Below are 15,971 nucleotides of genomic sequence, written 5' to 3'. Positions count from 1 at the left end.
CCAGCCACATCACGCCCTGAAAGGCCTCCTGTATCAGTCAGTGGAGCCGGTGGTGACTTCAGCAGCCAGACTGCTAAGAAATGGTTGTGGCTGGAGTTTGGAGGCCTGCATTGGGCTAGATTTTCTGAGGCTGGGTTTAGAAAGGAAGCATTATTTTGAGGAGGGAGATCATAATCACACTGGCTTGTTTCATCATTTAAAGGCCTTCTTAGGAGAGACTGGGGCTCTGCTACTAACGTCAAAAGCAAGATGGTAATTCACCAGATTGAGGAACAGAGGGAGGCCAAAGGGATTCTGAGTTTCCTCGGTGGCCCTGCTATAGACCTGCCGCTCGACTCCAGCGCCAGTGAACTTCCTGGGCCTTGGTCACCGACTCTCACCATGCTGGCAGCCCAACAGGATGATACAGCCAACGAAAGAGCTGTGCCGAAAGGTTTTTGTCAGGGTCCAAAGGTAACAAACAGGACACTGAAAATTACTTCTAAAAGTTTATTCAAGGCGAATACATGGTTTAGGATTCCCTGTTGCACAGAGGCTGGGGCCCTTCACTGTGAAGCTGGGTAGGCTCACAGCCACAGTGACTGCGGTAACTGAGCCGAACATCGGGAAAGGCGATCTGACAAGGAAAAGGAAAGTAAGACAGAATATTTAATAGTAGGATCATTCCAGAAGGTCAGCAACATAGGGAAGTTCTTCAACAGTTCGTCATCCTCAAAGGCAATGCTATAGTATTAGCTAATAATTAATGCTTAACATTAAAAAAACCCATACATCATGAAAATGTTAAATGAAGTTTAATGTATTCCATTTAAGTAGAAAGGAATATATATGTATGTGTACATATCTATATATATATATGAAGGAATATATATGGAGATATTTATGTGTGTGTGTGTATGTATAGGATTATAAAGGATTTAATCTTTCTAAAGGTTAAAGTGTTAAACTTGAGTGTTTAGTTTAAAATATTGAAATTAAATTTCCTAAAAGTTAAAAATATTATCTTACAAAATGTGTAAAATAAAAAATGCTTCACAGCCTAAATGAATAAATCCTCAGCTACTTGGAAAAACTCAGTTATCTCCACAGCATGTTTTGCAAGAGTCCCAGGTGACTGAGATTTCTCCGTATATGATTTACAAACCACTCTCAAGCACCTAGTCATTACAAAGAGTTGGTTACGTTCATGTATTTTGAGGGCGTGCTAATCTGGACTAGGGCAGGGTACTGTATAAAGCTGCTAAAACAAATTATAATAAACTTAGTCATTTAAAACAACACTCACTTATCTTATAGTTCTGTAGGTCAGAAGTCCCGAGCAGGTCACACTGATTTCAAGGTGCTGGCAGAACTGTGTTCTTTTCTGTAGACTCTAGGGGAGAGGCCATTTCCATGCCTTTTCCAGCTTCTAGAAGCCACCCACACTCCTTGGCTCATGGCCTCCATCCATCTGGAAAGCCAACAATAGCTGGCTGAGTCCTTCCCACGTGGCTTCAACCTGACCCCTTCCTGCCAAAGTCTCATTCCCTCCACAGTCAGGAAGGGTCCCCATTTTTAAGGATTCATGTGACTAGATTATATTTACCTGAATAATCCAGCAAAATCTCCCTATGTCAGTTTTTAACCTTTAACTACATTTGAAAGGCCCCTGTGCCTTGTTCAGTAACATATCCACAGCTTCCGGGGATTCAAAGGTGGAGACTATTGGGGGTAGCTAGAGGCCAGGGTTCTAGACTTGGAATCAACAGAGGTCAATGCATGCCTTAGAAATGTCAGCAAACGTGCATGAGTAGAGATAGGCGTGGAATTGCCCTGAACTTAATCCTTTGGTCAAATATGAAAAAGAGGAGGTATTCTCTACTCCGCTCACCACGTCAGACAGCAATCTGAGGCTGTCACATTACGTGAATGTTATCAGGAATCCTGGGACGAGCTGCTTACAGAGCCCTGGGAGCAAACGGCACAGGGAGCCGGGTAAGTGTCAGGACATCATAAACAACCTGCCTCTGAAAAAATAGCTCCTGGCTCACCACGTTGGGTTTGACATCATCAAGCAAGGCTATAGAGCGAATCTGCCTGCATTCCAGGAGACTTGGGCTCTCGCATAGCGACAGTAAGAGAATGAAGATGGGGGGAGGGGAAGACAAAGATACTTGAAACCCTTGAATCCCTGGATTTGAACTATACATAACCTAGTGACAGCCTCAGTAGGTGTGTGACTCTAACTCATGGCAGGATGAAATGCAGATGCAACCTCAGGGGGAACGTGCTACGGGGCTCGTGCCTCAGGCTGTCCAGGTCGTTCTAGGTCTCTCACTGAGACACAAAGATCAGGTTGGGGGGCAGCTCGGACAAACTACAGACATCCCTCAAATTTGCCTAATTGCCCTCTAATAGTCCATTATGGTCCTATCTTCTTTGATTTATTTAATCTCACTTTTAAAAATCTAATGCAGCAGAGGGCCTGAGGGTGGGGCAATTGGCAGGGGAGGAAGAAGAAGGGGAAGGTTGTGGTGCAGGGGGTGGAGTGGGTGGGGGGCTGGGGAATGGTGATCGTGTATGGGAGCCAAGTCCACATCTCTCAGGGCAGGAAGTCAACAGACAGTGTCTAAAGTTGATAAAATGAGAAATTGCAGTATAAGCATTTTAGTTGAAGATAGGGAAATAACCACAAGAAAAAAAAGAGAAGTGAGGAAATCCACTTAGCTCTGGGGAGCAGGACTGGGGGTGCAGCAGAGAGTTGAACAGAAGTCAGTGAATATTCACTCTAAGGGCCTTTTTACCCTAATTGATTTTCTAAAAACCAATGTGTTCGTGTTATCTGACGAAAAAATGTTAAGCAAATTTATGTCATAAAGAGTCCTCTTTTATTTTTGTAATAGTCTACTCTTTCAGAGAGGTTTAATTATTTTTAAGAAAAATGTGCCACAATGAAAAATATTAGCTACATATGTATAGTATATGTATCATATGTAGGGTGAATGTATATACATTTTAATTACTACATTGAGTTTTTCATTCTTTGCCAACATTTCCTTATAAAAAATTTCAAACATACAAAAAAGTTAAAGGAGTTTTACAGAAAATACCTATATACCCATCACCTAGATTCTACAATTAACATTTTATTATAGTTGCTTTATCACCTATCAGTCCATTTTTCATCTGCCAAGTTATCTTAGCTTTTTGAGGCATCTATTACATTGAGGTTAAGAATAGTATAGAAAATGTAGAAGCCAAAGAATTTACATGTATGATCCATGGACATGAACTAAGGTGGGGTGGGGGGGAATGTGGGTGCGACAGAGGGAGTTATTCCCCTCTGCCCTTTTTCTAGGTTATAGGGCAGAGGGGAATAAAGGGGAGGGGAATGGGATAACTGTACCAGCATAATCAATAAAATGTATTTTAAAAAAAGGAAAAAGCACATACAACATAAAATGTATTAACAATTTTTAAGTGGACAGTTCAGTAGCGCTAGTTCACACTGCAGTAAAACAGAACTGCAGAACTTTTTCATCTTGCAAAATAGAACTCTATCCCCACTGAATAATAACTTTTCTTTCTCCTCTCTCTCGGTCCCTGGCAACAACCATTCTACTTTTTATCTTCGCAATTTTGACTACTCTAGGCACTTCATACAAGTAGAATCATACAGTATCTGTCTTTTGGTGACTGATTTATTTCACTTAGTGTAATGTCCTCAAGGCTCATGCATATTGTAGCATGTCACAGTTCCTTTCGTTTCAAAGCTGAACTATATCCCAACACATGTATACACCATATTTTGTTTTTCCATTCATGCTTTGATGGACATACGGGTTGCTTCCACATTTTGGCTACTGTGAATGGTGCTGCTATGAACAGGGGCGTGCAAATATCTCTTTGAGAACCGGCTTTCACTTCTTTGGGATATGTACCCAGAAGTGAAATTCCTAGGTTACATGGTGGTTCTATTTTTAGTTTATTGGGGACCCTCCACACTTTTCCACAGCATCTGAATCATTTTACAATCCCACCAAGAATTCCAGCATCTCCCCATCCTCCCAGACACTTGTTATTTTCTGTTTTTTTAACAGTAGCCATTCTAATGGATGTGAACTAATTATTACTGTACATTGATTTTTTTAAAGTTACCATTATTCCAGGTAACTGGGAAAACAGGACTCCTAGGAGAAATTGCAATGCTAATGACTAGAAAAAGCTAGACCATTCTAAGTGAAAACTTTTCTCAGAAGTGGATGGTAAGGCTGGAAGCTCTCAGGACAAATCCAGAGATGGAATTTCTCTCCACAGTAAATTTCATTCTTATTTCCTTGTTAAGTCAGTGTCAGTTTGTAGGTAGGTTTAAAAGGCCACAGGCTCGTCACTATTACATGTGCTGAGAGAGCCATAAGTTCCTTCTCTGTATTCATAGTCAGATTCTGGACCTAACTACAGTGAAGTTCAATTGTTTCATATCCTGAATTTGTGACTGACTCTGAACCATGGCATTTCTTGTAATGCCGACCCCAAGCTGAGGCTCTGTTCTCTGGTGAGAACACCTTCTCACGTCATATTGGCTTTTGAGTCACTTACCTTTTCAGGCTTCTGGAACTCTTGACCCCATTTTCCTGATATGGAAATGTTTGTCCCTTGACTAGGCAGACAGGCATTCTCTTTCTGGTTCCCTTTGTGCGGGTGCCCTGGTGACTGCCTTTTTAATGAACTCACGAGGAACGCAGGCACAGCGGTGCACGATGGCCTCCTGATATACAACTGCCCTGGAGTCACATTTCAGTAGACTGGTCTAGAACTACACGTGACCTTGGGTATTTGTGAAGCTGGAAAAGAGACTGGCAAACAGAAACCTTAAGAACAATTAATGTATTTCTACATAGCTGCGTGGCAGTGGCTCTACAGATAACTCGGAAAACAGATTTCTTGGTCATTTCTAGCTCTGTGCTTGTGTTTGTGGCTGATTGACAGGCTGAAGATGAAGTGTGTGGGAAAGCAGGTGCCCACTGCTCCCCAAATGCTGTGTGACCCTCAGTCAGCCCTGACAAAGCAGCAGCCACGTAATCCACCATAATTTGTTGACCCTTGAGTATGCCTGTTTTAAGATTACGTTCACTTGGCAAGTCATTTCAGTCATTTAATTAGCATTCTCCAAGGTTACTCCACTCCCCAACGGATGCCTGTAGAGTACCATATGCGCTGGATCAAGGAGTGAGGTGTATGCTTATGGTACCCCTCCCTCTCTTTTGTGATTACTAAGTAAATTAATTAATTAATATTAATTAGCCAAGAGAGCCTTTACCATGTTGTCCAGCTCTACACGAAGCATTTTAGCAGGCAAGATCTTACTGAATTTTCAATGTATATGACAGAGGCAGTTATTCTTCCTGTGGAGATGGGCAGAGTGAAGCTTAGAAAGCTTAGGTGGCTTACCTGAGGAGTGCTAGGATTTGAACCCAGCCTGCGTCTGGAGTAGATGTTGAACCACCATCTGAATGACCATTCTTTGTGCCCCTGCTTTCCTGGAGCCATCCCAATCCAGTGAGCTAGTTCATTGCTGTTTCCCATGGTTGCCCATGGTGGTCGTTGGCCCTCAACCAGAGAGTGAACTCTCCAGGGAAGGGACTGTGTCATTTCTTATTTCTCTGGCTCCCTAAACTGTAGAGTGGGTGCCTGGTGATTGATCAATGTGCTCCATACCATCCCTGCGCTCTGTCCTTGGGCGCCCCTGAGGCAAATGCGCAACTATTCTCCTTGCAAGTTTCAGCCACCTGCCTAGGCGTCATTAGGATTCCTATATTAAGAGGCCAAACACTGAAGTGGATCTTAGACCCAAATGGCAATCCAAAAGGAATAGGCTGTTGAACTTTCTGGGTTCTTATTTAAGCAAGGGCAGAGGTGCCTCTATACCATTTCTAGCCAATCCATTCACATAGCTTGAACATTGCTTATTTTACCAATATAAACATTATATCTAAAAATCCCTATGCCAATTAATAAACTATTTGGTATTGATTGCACATACAGGTAGTTTTATCTGTCAGAGTCCTAGCAGGAAACAGACAGCATGCTCAAAGGAGGTAGCGGAGGAAAGTTTGATCAAGGGGCAAATGCCCAGCACAGTCAGGGCTAAGAGGAACTAACAAAGGACGGTGATGCGCCCATGGTGACAGGCTTGGCTTATCTCCTCCAGGAACCTGCAGGAAGCTGTAGCTGAAGCAGAAGTTTGCCCAACAGCAGCCACAGCCTTAAGTAGAAGAATGCAACCACTGCCAGAGTACAGCCCCAAAGGGCTTGCTTGGGCTGTGGGTGGGGAGGAAGGATAAATACCCCAGTCTCTCTCTCTCCTTCCAGCCTCCAGCTTCCTGCTGTGCCTCCCACTGGCTGAATCCTTCAGGAAGGAGGAGGCAAGGGGGCTGCGTGGATGCAGGTCATAAAGGCCAGTTCCTCGGGCCCATAGACAGCAGTTGTGGACAGAAAAGGGGTCTGGAGGTCAGCCGGGATAATAGTAGGAGGCCTGTAGTGACCTTTAGAGTTTTCACATGCAAATTAACCATCCCTAGAGAGTGGGTTCCTAATTAGTGTGCTCTGAATGTTGACTAGCTCCCAGAGTTTAACACTAATACCCTTGTACATGTCATAGTGCGCATAGTAGTTTGAAGTCAATTACAGATAATATAACACCTTCCCTGAAGTCAAGCAAATCACCCTTGGAAGTTGGGGTCAGGGTACCAGCGAGATGGAGAGACAGGCATGCAATTCTCCCGGAACAGGATATCTGCTTGGACAGCTGACCTGGTGATTTGTATTGGAACAGTCTACCTCCCAGAAGGCAGGAACAGCCTTCCAAAGGTACAGCTGAAGTACCAGCTCAGAGGACATGCTCAGAAATGATGGGGCACATTTTTCCAAATGCCGCGTGTTTAAGTCAGAGGCACCGCTATGGCACTTTGTCTCCAGGAGGACAGACACATGATTTTGGAAACCAGGGGGTGGAAGCCAACGGTGGCTGCACTTACCACTCCCAGTGACTCTCTCGGCATCCTGTGACTCCTGTCCCTCCAACGCTGGACTCTGCCCGGTTGAAGGTCCTAGACTCCCAAAGGGGCTCACTCATGGCAAAGGCCACAGCATGGGTCCCACTGGACTATACAGCTGCCACCAGTGTACTTTGAACTCCTTGTGCCCAAGGTCAGCAGGCAAGGAGAAAAATCATTAAACTGGCAGGGGCTTTTGACCTCAATAATCCAGAGAACACCGAGACCTGCCACAGTGAAGCTGAAGGTGAGAGAAATTTAGAATGGACAGTGGAGGAAGAATAGGATGAGTACCAGTGTGACTCCAAGATCATTTGCATTGAGTTGGCTGTGGGAATGAGTCAGTAGACCTCCAACTACAGAGGGCGTAATCAACCCAGTTGCTTCCCCGTGTATGGAAGCCATACATCCCATGGATCCCATGAGTTGTTTCTGGCCAGTAAATGGCATGGTAGGGATTCTAAGGTAGTTCCCTTCCTAGGAGACACAAGACTCCTCTCTTAGCCAACCTTAGCTGGAGGATAACCCACCCCCACCCCCACATACAGCCCTGCTGAACCTTGCTCAGAGTGCACAGTGATCTAAGATGCTTCCACTCAACATTCTGCTTAGATCAGACTCAGAGTGTGGTCTTCTTCAGCTCCTTCCTCATTCCCCCACACTCTTGTGTTTTCTCTAATAGAATCCCTACATGTTGAATCCTATCTTGGAGTCTGCTTATTGGAGAATTGGACTACCACAGTGACCACAACACCATGGGTAAAACAATTTTCCTCTCCAAGTCTCACTGTGCCCTATTGTGAAATAAGGAAAGTGGCTCAGATGCTCTCTAAAGTTCCATTCAGCTCTACACTGACTTTCCAGCTGAGGCTAGGGCCTGTCCTCTGCTGTGCTACTCTCTTGGGCCTTATTCTGAAGATCCAGAGCAGAGTCAGCGCTTACAGTGGCTGGGCTCTTTTCTATACTTCCTGCTTCTCTCTTTTGCACATGACCATTCACAATGCCACTAGACCACAAGTTAGCCCACAGCCATCAAGGGTCATTGTGCATGTCTAGAAAACTCCAGGTAAAGCCTACAAGTACCATCCCTAGAGACACCTTCACCCTTAAAAATGTGCCTTCCAGGGTCTAATGTCCTCCCTGCCCCAAGATAAAGAATCAAAATAAGCCTTGGGAAAACTATGGTTTTTGCTCAATTGGAGCCTTAATTTTTTTTCACTCTGGGAAATGTAGACTATTCCTTTCTGCTTCCAGAACAAAGGGCAACTGGTTCTTTGGAAGAGAAAAGACTTACGCTAGGCTCTATATCAAAATGTCTCCTAATCTTGAGATTCTATCTAGGACAGTCTATATTTTCAAACTTTAGTTCAAGTTCATGTCCTTTGGTTGCCTTAAACTCAGTGTTTGCCCGGCTTGCTGACGCAGGGGAAAACATGTGCTTTGCTCTCAGAAATAAAAAGGGAAAAAAGAAGAAGGAAAAGAAAGTTCACATCTCAAGGATGGGGTTTGTTATGGGTTAGGTACTGAATTCAGAAATGTTTTTCCTCAATTAACAAAGGCAATTTGAATTTTTTTTTTTTTTTTTACTTTGCTCTCTGTCTCCCCCCTTGGAACTTACATAACTTTCAGAGTTTTGCTCATTTAACAAATGTTTATTTAGTTTAAATGACCAAATTTAGCATTTGTTTTAATTCAGAACTATCTTGGTTGCAAAGGAGAAAAAGCCCACTTAATTAGCTTAAGCAATGAGAGAAAGGAGGAAGGGAGGCGGAATTTATTGGACTTCTGAACTAAAAAGTGGGAAGAACAAAAAGCAGAACAGGGTGGGTTTCATCTTAAGGCTGTTAGGAGTGAGGGCTGTCAAGAATGACTCCCTCTCCCCCCCACCACCCTCAGTGTCTTGTCCCCACTTCTGACTATTTTATTTTTCCCTCCACGTGATGGAGCACACAGCTGCTGGCAGTCCAGCCTCAAAACCCAGCTTAATCAGACAGAAAAAAAAAGGAATGCTCTCTTCCAGATTCACTGCTAAAAATTTCAAGAAAGAGCTCATGGATTTGGTTGCGTCCCATGCCCACCCATGACCCACTCACTCCAGCCATGAAGTTGAGATTCAATAACTAGACTATCCTGAGTCACCTGAATGCTGCTGTGGCCAGAGGAGATGTCTCTTAAAAGAAAGATGAAAGGGTTGCTAAATAGGCAACAAGAACAGATTCCGTACTGATTTATATTGATCTGCCTTTAAGTTATCTCTCTATCAATAATAAACTCTTCATAAAGTTCATTTCATTTTACAAGAGAAATCAAAAACTGTCTTCCACACTCATACTCCATTCCCTGAGAAACTACCTTGTCCACAGACCCTGCTGCCTACGCCCCTATGTTTTGAGCTAGTTATCCCTTGATCTGTCCCTCCACCACAGCTGATGACCAAAGTGGGCATCAGACTCGAGGACAGTCAATCTCCTGGTTGGCTTGCGAGCTCTGACCTGGTACAAATAGATGACCTGGATCGTTGGTTTCCTCTCTCTCTTCCTATTACCATCCCTCTCAAGAATTTGAACTAATAAATTAGGATGGAATTGGTCAGTTAGTGGTCGAAGCTGAAACAAAAAGGTGGTGGTGGAGAAGAGGTTGAAAAGATCATGAAGGGTCAGGTGCAACCTGGAGTTAGGAGGAGCAGTTGGGCAAGCAGAGGGACTGGAGAAATCAATTGAGATCAGACCTGATAGAAGCAGACCCAGAGTTAGCTGGTCATTTCAATGGCAGAGCCTAAGGTGACCATCCATGAGCTCCCTGACTAAAAATATACAAGGAGCACTTCTTTTGTGCCACACAGCTGAGGACAGAGCTGTGGAAAGGATGAACACCTTCCTTGTAGCCTAGCAGGAGTGTAGAGCTAAATAAACAAGACAGAAGAGGAGACTAAGTGTTTTTGTTTGACGCTTGATTGCATGGAACACGAACCTACTCAAGTGAGCTCAGATACTCTTTCCTATGGTGCAGTTTCATGGAGGTCCAAGAATAGGGCCGCACGAGCATTGGTCATCACAGAGAATGGAGGTGGGAGGTGACTCTAGATTTATGTCAGGCATGTCAATAGCAGGTTTTTCCTCTTCATACCACTCCTGGAAGAGTGCATGTGTGTGTGTATGCATGCTTACCTCAATCAGGACAGGAAGCAGTCAGTAGTTATTGAGTGTGGAATGATTGAAAGCAGTGTAAACTGACTATAGTCAAAAGCCCACTTCTTGGGATCTTGGGAAAGGCAATTTTACTGAGATGGAAAAGGAAGAACTTTAGTTGCATGTGCTTGCTGGCACCAACTTCCACTGTGCTGCATGATTCTAATACTGCAGGATTCTATCCATTCAGTACTCTTGGGTCATTACAAGTCCAAAATTATTTTAATGGCTTTCATCTTCCTAGAAGACACATTAAAAGGCCAGAGTTTTCATTGGGATGTATACTGTGAGCTCAAGTGGGGAAAAGAGGAGCTCAGACCAAAAAGAGCTCCTGAGTGGGAGAGATGGCCCAGTTTCAACAGATAAGCAGTAGCATCTTGGGTTGGGGGAACGGAGTAGGCGCTGCTAAGGTTGTGGTGGATGACTGGTATTTCAGTTTTGGCCCACATTGCTCCTCTTTCCCTTCTGGAAACAAAAATTGGGGTGGGAGAGGGAGTTGCATCTTCCCAACTACTTGATCTAATCAACTTCAAGCCCCCCCCCACCTCCATCCCGCCACCTCTTCCTATCCTTCTTGTGTACAGATTCAATTTGGTTTTTGTCAGCTGCTATCAAAAGAGTTGGGAAGGTTCTCCTCAGTTCTGTCTCTGCCTTCAGGAACCACACGCTTAAACAAAGGAAGTCTAGGATCCCTGTATGTGGAGGGTCCCATGGGATTAACAGAGACTGACTCCCTGAGCTTGGAGAGAGTCCTACCCACACCTCACACCCGGGGTGTGGATATGCAGGCTCTCAGGCTGCATGTGGACATAAGAGATTAAGTCACACTGAGACACTCTAAGCTATTTTGATTGAAAGAACAAACTGAATAATAGTAATTATAGCTCATGTGTTTCACTGAGTTCTATCTATCTTTTCATGAAGGGCACTTGACAGCAGGAACCTCCCCTTTGTGTGCAAATGGAGAGGAGACGGGGGAATGAGTGCGCACCACGGGTCACAGCTCCCAGCATTTCTCCGTGCAGGCCTTGATTGCTCACAAAAGCACAGAGCGCTTACGTTTTTCTTTGTTTATGTCGCAATTCTTTGATCAGTGATTTACTTTTTCTTAAGTTATTGTAATGTAATATTTTTAAGTCATTTGGTGTTCTTTATTTTGAAAGAGACCAGTAAATTTCCAAAACAGCTCACAGCTGGACCTACCACCAAACCCCTGCCCTCACTAGCCTGGTCCAACCTCACTTTGGCCCCTCGGGCATATTTTCTCTCTGGCTGCACCCGGCATTTTCACGCGGACAGAGTGGGAAGGGGTAGGCCTGCAGGAAGCCACACAAATTCTCTGACACAGTGTCTTGCAAAATCTCTCAGTGGCCCATATGGAGTTAAAGTCCAACCTTCGTTCCGGCCTGAATGAAAGAGCCCAGTGGTCAGGGACAGTGACCTGCCATGCCCTGGACAGCCGATCCTGTGACAGATAGAGGTCTTCTTCTATAAGAATAGCGGTAGTGGCTGGGGGAAATGCTTGTCTGGCCGCCTGGGTAACTCACAGCCTCTGTCCGCTGCCTACTGCTGGACTGGGCCGGAAGTCCAAGAGGGAGCCTTTTCCAGCTCTGGCCACGAGGCCACAAGGGGCCTGCAAAGTTATTAAAATGCTCTGTGAAAGAGCATAGAGCAGCCATTGTCATGTAAAATTAGCCTGGGCAGAGCCCCAGAGAACATACTGTTGGACTCCATCCCGCTCTCCCCGCACAAGGGCGTGTGAGAGATAAAAACGGTTCCAACTGCTGCTGTTTGGCCCTACCAGGGCCATCCTCCCAGGGCCACATTCTCCATCTCCTACTTTTAAGCCCCCTCCTGCCCTGGATTCATTGATAGTCAAATTTCCTCCCAGTGGCTGCCCAGGAGAGGAGAGGTTCTGGTGGCCCTGGAGGGCAGGGAGAATCCAAGGAATGAATCCAGTGACCTCATGTTTGCCAAGCTGCACTGAAACCACATCTACTTTCCAGGTTAGCAGAAGGATTTGGCTCCCCTTCCAAGCTCGCTTCTCTCCACTGAATGTCTACTGTGCACAAGATCGCCCTTCGGCCTGATAACATAGAATAAGGCCACTGTCTGGTGATTCCCCTGAGGCCTCTCATTCAAAGCCAAGGCTGCTGACACTCTGCATAATACCTTCCCCAAAGAAGGCTATAGCTTTCCCCCCCATGCCTGTGCCAAACCCAGAGCTTGCCAAGAGCAAATTTTTCTGACCCCCCAGAGCCAGCTAGAGCCAGGACAACTTTTCTGGAGACTTCTCATCAATTACTTTTTATTTTCTAGGCTGGACTCCCTGCAGAGCAAGGCTGGAAGCCGAACTGTGTTCAAAGAATGTCTTGGTAAATGAAAAATCTATGCTCTCCCTGGTGACTTCTCCAACAAGTGGGCCTCACAAGCCATAGCAAGAATTGACCTGAACACTGTCATTTCTTGGCACCTCAGGCTGAATTTCCCAGGACACAAAGACATGCAGTGTTTCATCATCTTGATTATCTTAATGATGGGGGGGTAGGCAGAAGGCAGGAAGTTATGGGATGCACCGAAATACAGAACTGTAAACCGCTAGTGGCCAAGTCCTCACTCCAAGTGACTGGGGCTCGTAGACAGGCAAGCGATTTGGCCCCGGCTTAAAGTAGGAAACGCAGGGGGAGCCTCCAGCAGTGAGTCTCAAGGTGTGTCCTTCACAGGCTCGGAGGAGAACAGTGTTTCCTACTAGCCGTCCCACGCTCAAGAATGACCACATACCTAAAGCTAATATAATATTGCATGTCAATGATCATTTTTAAATAAATAAAACATTCATATCATGTAAGAAAAGAAAAGAAAAATTGCCATCTATGAAATTGACTTTGGGTTACAAACAAGGGGAAATAGCAGAAGGGAATAAATCAAAATATGCACTCAGGCTGCGCTACGAAAATGGGATCACTCGGCATTTCTTTTTTCATTTTCTCTATTTTCCTAACATCCTGTATACTATAATAATTTATTATTTTTAAAAATTTTCTTAAGAGACCCTTCCCTTTTCTTTTTTAGCATACCAGCCACCCAATCACGCAGTTAAAAAAAATTTAGTGCTTATTCTTGACTCCTTTATTTTCTTCGATCTCAATATCTCAAAGCACACACACCTCTCATCCCCGCCTGCACCTTGGGGCCTTGGTGTAGACACCTGGTGCTGTTTTGATCCTCTTTTTGATCACTGCCACCCTCCCCTACACGACTTTGGGGCCTGGCCTCACTAATCATCCATCCATCCATCCTCCGAGAGCAGCCAGAGTGACTTTCTAAAATAGAAACCCTGTCATGTCACATTCCAGCTGAACCTCTTCAATAGCTTTCCCTTGCCTCCAGGAGACAGTTTAAATTCCTTCCATAACACACAGGGCTCTTCGAAACCAGACCTGCCAAACTCTTCAACTTCATCTCTCCCTCCCCAGCAACTCCCGCACCCCCTATTGCCACCACCACTTGCAGTCCCCTGGGTCACTTATTCCTTGTGTAGGCCTTTATGCAAGCCATTTTCTTGGGCAAAGAAAATGGCTTGTTCCTCCCCCGGCGACCTGTGTAGCCTCCTGGGCCTTCCTGAAATTCAAGCATCTCACACCGCCTCCCGGCAAGGAAATACTGACGGCCACGCACTTTGTCCTGACACTGACCCTGCCCACGTGAGAGTACTGCACCCACGGCTTCGGACCTGCGCACCCTGCATTTGTTTGTCTCTAGACTGTGGGCCCTGGGAGGGCAGGCACCCTGTTTGATTCATTCCTGGATCCTCAGCACCTGCTTCTCTAGCGCCTGGCACAGAGGAGTTTGGCAACTACTTGTCTTTGTTAATTTCAGAAAAGGAGGAATGAATCAAGGAATTAAAATGTGGCTTTCTGCCATACTTGTCACATTATCTAGGACTGTGTCATCTACTTTGCCACAATTAAAAATAAAATTTAGGAAAAAAATTAGTCATCTAAAATACTCCAAAAATTACCAAATCACATCAAATACCAATTAATTCCCAGACTCTAGACTTTCTGTCTCTCCTACTGCTTACTTTCCTGGTCCCCCTCCCAACTGTCAACATGTGATTATAAGGAAAACACAAAAAGATGTCGCTTTGGGCTTCAATGACAAAGATCATGGGTGTCAATCCTTTGTTGCAGGCAAGCTCAGTCCTACTTACAGAAGCCCCAACTCCATCGCCTCTCTGTGCAGTCACAGATCACGGGCCCCTTGACAGAGGCGAGCTGAGATAGAAACCTCAAGGCCAAGTGGCAGAAGCCGCTGCCCAGTGAAGATGAGCTAGAAATGCAGATACATCCCTGAAATTATGATGCAAGTCGGGAAATAAGAATCTGCTTACACATAGCCAGAGCGTCCAGAGTCTGGGTCCTAGCCCAACTAGCCGTTAGCTGTGTGACCTTGGGCAAGTCACCCAAACTTTTAGTACCTCAGTTTCCTCAGTGCAACATGCGGAGGGATTGAAGTAAGTGTCCTACAAAAGCCTGGGAAGTTGTTTTAGAACTCAAGTCTGTGTGTGGTATTGAAGGAAAACCCTGGGCCAGAGAGGGGGCAGCGGGGTTCAGTCCTGCACTGCTAAGCTTGACCTGTCCCTGGGCAGGTTTCTGAAGCTCTCGGACTCTGGTTTCCCCATCTGGAAAATGGGGCTCGGAAAATGGAACTTCCTGAGCTGTGGGAAGGAATAGAGAGGAGCACGTGTGTGGTAAAGGGGAGCTCTGACTGTTGGTGGATTTTGAGGCCACAGAGCATAGTAACTGGGAATGCAGACCCACCTGGTTTCAAATCCCCATACTGCTGGGTCACCTTGGTCCTTGGGCAAGCTGCTTCCTTTCTGGGAGCCTCTCTTTCCTCCTGTGACAAACAGAGGTGACAGTTATACTACCCTAAGGGCTGTTGTGAGGACCAAATAAAATCAATGTAAATAAGTAAGTGTGAGGGGAAGCACTGGGATCTGGCAGGCGAGAGCGCCGCCCCCTCACTTGTCATATTCAGCTCCACAGCACCCTGCACTCCCGCCCCTGCTCCTGCTCCTGCTCCTGCTCCTTCTCTGCTCACTTCTCCTGAGGTTCCAAGGGTCCTTCCTTCCCATCCTTCCAGGGACAAGAGGGAAGAGGACAGTGAGGTCACAGGTGACAGGGAAGGGCCCAAGGTGACCTTGGAGGCACAGAGAAAGCTAGCCTGGAACTCATCTTTCCTCAGAGCCCTCACGTTCACCCCGCCTTACCTCCTTTGGTTTCCGAAGCTTAAAATAGCCCAAACCGGTGTGGCCACATTTCAGTGTGCCACTCAGAGAGAACCCCTAGGGTGTTTCAGAGCCAGCTCTGAGCTCCTCACTAGGCAGGCTCCAGTTATGAGTTATTCATACACACCCAGGCTCCACCACGTCTGCCAGGAAATGTGTTCTGAGTGCTTTTCTGCTAAGGCCCCTCTACAGGCAGCTCGCTTGCTGGGAGGGGTCAGGCCAATCAGCTCCTTTAGTGAACAGGGGGTGGAACCCCTGCCAGCTGCTGGGAGGAGTGCTGCTGGGGGGAGGGAAGGGATTCAGATTCCAAGCGGAGGCCAAGCACCACACGAAGAGAAAAGCCTGCGCTGGGTGTCAGGAAGCTGATGTTCTAGATTCAGCTGCACCGTCGCTCTTCTGTAACCTTGAATGAGCCACATTCCCTCTCCAGGTCTTCAAATTGCATCATCAAGACCA

General features: G+C 45.7%; 1 long non-coding RNA gene across 1 annotated transcript; it reads right to left on the bottom strand.

Moving 5' to 3' along the window:
* Positions 1–475: 475 nt before the first annotated feature.
* On the bottom strand, positions 476–15,683 carry LOC123479277 (uncharacterized). Its single transcript, XR_006654854.3, has 5 exons — positions 15,498–15,683; positions 15,046–15,124; positions 4,579–4,835; positions 1,286–1,450; positions 476–616 (listed from the first exon to the last, which is right to left on the bottom strand). It is a non-coding gene; the product is annotated as an uncharacterized lncRNA (long non-coding RNA).
* Positions 15,684–15,971: the final 288 nt, after the last annotated feature.

This window comes from Desmodus rotundus, chromosome 4, assembly GCF_022682495.2.
Source record: "Desmodus rotundus isolate HL8 chromosome 4, HLdesRot8A.1, whole genome shotgun sequence".
In the NCBI taxonomy this organism is placed as follows: Eukaryota; Metazoa; Chordata; class Mammalia; order Chiroptera; family Phyllostomidae; genus Desmodus; species Desmodus rotundus.
The sequence above is the reverse complement of the archived record's forward strand: the minus strand, read 5'-3'. Positions and strand labels throughout refer to the sequence as shown.